The sequence below is a fragment of the Coptis chinensis genome, chromosome 6 (genome assembly GCF_015680905.1).
Source record: "Coptis chinensis isolate HL-2020 chromosome 6, ASM1568090v1, whole genome shotgun sequence".
Classification (NCBI taxonomy): Eukaryota; Viridiplantae; Streptophyta; class Magnoliopsida; order Ranunculales; family Ranunculaceae; genus Coptis; species Coptis chinensis.
In genome coordinates, this window is record NC_141461.1 from 50184985 (window position 1) to 50189896 (window position 4912).

The 4912-nt window shown below is 37.8% G+C and overlaps 1 pseudogene; it reads left to right on the forward strand.

Annotated features, from left to right (window-relative positions):
- Window positions 1–958: 958 nt before the first annotated feature.
- Window positions 959–1745, forward strand: LOC147493417 (pyruvate kinase, cytosolic isozyme pseudogene; annotated as a pseudogene).
- Window positions 1746–4912: the final 3167 nt, after the last annotated feature.

Below are 4912 nucleotides of genomic sequence, written 5' to 3' on the forward strand. Positions count from 1 at the left end.
CTATTATCCGAGATGAGCCGGTATAAGGTATATTATTGTCTGACACCGCAGCAGCAGGATAAACTTCGTCGTCGCCCCATTATTCCTACAGGTTGGGAATCGTCTTGAGGATCTGACGTTAAAAGACTCACAATCGTCTTGAGGATCTGACGTTAAAAGACTCACATTCCTCTTGAAGATCTGACGTAAAAAGACTCAACATGTTTATACTCGTTTTTTTTTTATTAGCACCCAACATGGTGCCCAAAGAGAGTCGTGATATGCACCATCAGACATTTCCTAGTTCGTACGAGCAATGGATTCCACCAGGCCAACCCCAATCAGTTTTCTATGTGTATTTGTTTTAGGCGGTTTGAGGCTATACCATATGTACTAAGGGTAATATTATTATTAGACCATTGCACATTGGTGGGGGGATGTACCGATCACGAACCCTAGGCCCCAAAACATAAAGGATAAGCCCGCGATCCGGTTTGGATTGGGTTCGCCAGGCCGACATGAAAGTTGCCCGAGTTAAAATTTTGTTTTGATGTGTTGTTTTATTTGGACTTCGGTGTTGTTGACGCGTTCTTCTTCTCGACTTGTACATTTGTATATAAAAGTGTAAAAAAAAAATATATATATATATATATATATATATATATATATATATATATATATATATATATATATATATATATATAGCCCCATTCTTAGGCGGACGTCCGTTCTGGATTTTACTTAAAACTGAAATTTCAAAATATAATCTCATGAAGGGTTTTGAAATATAATTTCACGAAGGGTTTTGAAGCCGGATTCTCAAAACTCTCTCACTCACTCCCTCTCTCCTATTCTCTCTCCAAACATAGTCATCTTAAAATTCCACCTTTTACCTATTTTGTGTCATTTACCTGATGATTATGAACTCTCATCACAAAATTTTGATAGTGCTTAAACTATTGTTTTTTTATTTTTCCAAATTGAAAACCAAGAAGGGGTAGCTAATTGTGATGATATAATTGCAAATTCTGACGCTTTTATGGTAGCACGAGGTGACCTGGGTATGGAAATCCCAATTGAAAAGATATTTTTAGCACAAAAACAATGATCTATCGTGCAACATCAAGGGAAACACATTTGTTACTTGCAACTCAAATGTTAGAGTCAATGATCAAGTCCGCCCGCCAACACGAAAGCGAAGCAAGCGATGTGGCGAATGCAGTTCTTGATGGCGCGTGACCGTGTAATGCTTAGTGGGAAAGCGGCTGCTAGAGCATATCGAGCTCCTTTATTCGGACCATGGCGAGAATTTGCAAAAAGCGAGAGTCATGCAGAAATTATGGAGCAACCTTTAAGCGGATTATGCAAACCGCACGGTGCCTATGAGCCCAGCTCGAGAGCCTAGCTTCTTACGTTATGCGGATGACCAACTCTGTCCGGGCTGCTCTAATTTTGGTATTGACAAGAGGTGGAAGTACTACCAAGATGGTTGCCAAGTATAGGCCATCTATGCCAATCTGTCAATGCGTGGTTGTACTTTCGAAGTTAAACGAGAACTTTGATTGGTTATCGCGTTGATGAAGCACCGGCTAGGCATAGTCTTATTGTTCGGGGTCTAGTACCTATATTGGTAGAGAGTGCGTAAAAGCCGATCACGAGAAGCAACAAAAAAAGCACTAGTATTTTTCCGCCCGATATGCCAAGGAGAAAGGTTTTGCAAGGTGGGAGATTCGGTTGTGGCATTGCACCGGGTTGGGGCAGCTTAAAGTGATTAAGATGTTGTGGTTAAGTGATCGACCGGGGAGGTGTGTGTTTTGGTAGGTACACCATAGACTATAGCTACTGATGTTTATTCTTGATGGCATGACTTGTGATCTTGTTTTCCCTTTATTTTCCTTTGGTTGTCTCATGTTAGCTGATGTGAGAAATCTTGATTAAACTTACAGCAACACAATTTTGATTAAATAAAATAGTTCTCTATTTGCCATCGTTGTTAAAGAATTATGTAACGTTTGACTTGGTTCCTGTTGTATTGTATTGCCATCACTTGTTTCTTCTTTGAATTTTATACTGGACTGGTGCAGCTTGCGAGGCTCATACTTTAGAAAAGAAAAAATGAATAGAAATGAATGAGGTCACAGGGTTTGGTCTTTCATACACTTCTTATCCTGATATCGCAATTTTACTTAGCTTTTGATCTCCATGAAAAATCGTGTGGACAGTACGTTGTGTATATTGATGTCAAAAAAATTGATATTGTACATCAATACAAGGGTAACTTAATATTGTATATTCGATATGAGCAACTTAATACTCATATTGCTTTGTGCCTTTGTTGCTTCTATGAACTATCTTGTCTAGTAGATATTTGATATCTTTCTGTTGTAATGGTAGTCCTCCACGTCAGAAATCAAGGGCAATTAGTACATGTACGACCATCTTTGAATTTCATTTAGAACTTTGTAAAGCTTCTCCCCGGGTCATGTTTATGTAATCTCATCATATCCATTGTTAGCCTTAAAATTACCTTCCAAAATGTCCACTAAGATGTGTCCCATATAGGTGAGTTGCGACAATTTTAAGGCTCTGAAAGGAGTCTCAGTAGGAGTTCTTTTATAAACCTTAAGATAAGTAGTTGTGCTATATTTGGAGTAGCCTCCTGTTACACTGTTAGACTTGGAAAATAAGTACAATTGTGGGTACTTTTTTTTTGGTTTTGTTTGGACTTTGGAATTGCATGAACATGTCAGCGTCAGCGTTCTATTTCAGTTCAACTAGTATAATGCATGTCAGCATGTGTTAACTGAAAATATTCATATTCATATAAGTTTTTGCATTTGGAACTCACGGTGTTTGAAGTTCTATTGCCCATATTCACCTTATTCAATATTGTTTACTATGTTTTTAGCTTATGAATTGAACTGATATAAGGTTTCTACAATGTAGCCTACCAAGTGTCAAAGCTAGAAAAGAAGATTGTAGATCATATTACTCAGTATTGCCTCTTTATTATTGTGCAAAACAACTATGAAGGCAAGGGGTTCTTGAGAAATGCCCTGAAATGTTTCTGGAACAAACATAAAGTTGGGAATTAAAAGGATAGGAACAAAGAGGATGTCTGCATTAGTCTTTCTGCTGGGCCAAAGCACTACACCGCTTAGGTCGTTGGCCATGGAACAAGGAGAGAGGTTTCAGGGAGAGCAGAAAAACACCGGTGAGAGGGAAGTGGGTGCAGACGATCAGTCTGAAGAGGCCATTGGTGAAAAGGGTGACGATGTAGCAGCAGAGAATTTGCAAAACACAAGTCATGTTCAACCTCGAAATGGTTGAAAGGTTTTCAACGTCGTGAATAAGTCGAGTAGAGTATTTCCAGAGTGTTTTCATAATCAATTCTGGTTTCAAAGAAGTCTGAGTCTCTGAACTGTTGACCTGTTGTTGACGAGTGAATTGCAAATTTGTTCAGCACTTCAGCTAGGAAGAAGGCTTCTTATATCTATTATCAACCAGTTACTTAAGCCAATGCATGGTTTTGCTTGGTTCACATACTGAATTCCATCAACGTGCAGAAGCTAGTATGCAATAATATATGTACCTTGCAGCGGTGTACCAAGTTAATTTGTTAATCTGAGAGGTGCCAATATCCAGAGTACCAATTTTTTATTATTTTTTTAGAGCCACAATTATCCTTGTTTCACTCATGATTCAATAAAAAAAAAAAAAAAATAGAGCAATGTATATACATGGGATGAGCATATTGTTTCTGTCACAAGAAAAATGTAAATAATATAGAGTCTGGCTTTTTCCGCTCCACATCCACATCTCCCCAATCTTCTCTACAATAAAATTAATCTGCTTGAAATACTACAGTGTGCCCGCAAGATCAGGACTTACATCATCGCCACAAATTCTTTCGCAAACACAGACGACAAAAATAACTCAGTAATGTGAAGTACCAACTTTGGCAATCATCCCATTTTAGATGACATCATGAATTTCGTTTTCTTCTCAGCTGGCTTTAGAATTTGAAAAGAGCACATTAAGCTTTCATTGACACTCATCATTGCCCCAGCATTATCAAATTCCCCACGATGGTTGAAATTTTGAGTAACAATTTGGTATATTCAAAAAAACAAATAAAATAAAGAACCATATGGTAGCAAAAAAAAATACGCTCTCCCACTGTCCCAGTCACAAATACGCTTTGCCCATCTGGGTATCAATGAAAAAGTGAATTACTTCCTTTAAGAAAAAGTATACACTTTGAACATGTTTCAACCAACAATAACCCCAGTACCGATTGCAAAAACCGTTGCTACGCCGAATCCATTTCGAGCTGTACAGATCTCACGAGCATCACCAGAAGCAAATACCCGAATTGATTGACTCTTCTTTCTTCACGCGAATTTGCAGCCTTGTTTCATAAATATTGGCAGTCATACAAGTGAAAGAATTGAAGAATCATATTCCAAATTCTATCTACAAAATATTGAGTAGCAAGAATTTTAATTAGAAAAAATAGCTCAAAAGAGAAATCCCATGACACGAGAGAGAGAGGAGTCTTCTTACGAAAGATATGGGAGAGAGAGAGATCGAGTGAGAGATTTATTTTGGGATTGAAGGATTGAGTGCTGGGAGGAAGAGTGGAGCGTTCTGAAGAAAGAAATGGGAGAGAGAATAGAAGAGAGGAATAGAGAGAGACAGATCGAGAGGGAGAGATTTTGGGTTTTTAGGACCGCGAACTAAAGTTTGTTAAGAGTATATATCGCGAGATTTCAATATATATATATGAATGTGATTTTTTTTTTTCATATTCTAGTGGATGGCATTTTTAATGCCGATCATTTTGATATCTCATCCGTTCAATTTGGAGTTGAAACGAATCGAATTTTCATGTTTGAAATTTCGGAACATTTCAGGACATAAAGGGAATTTC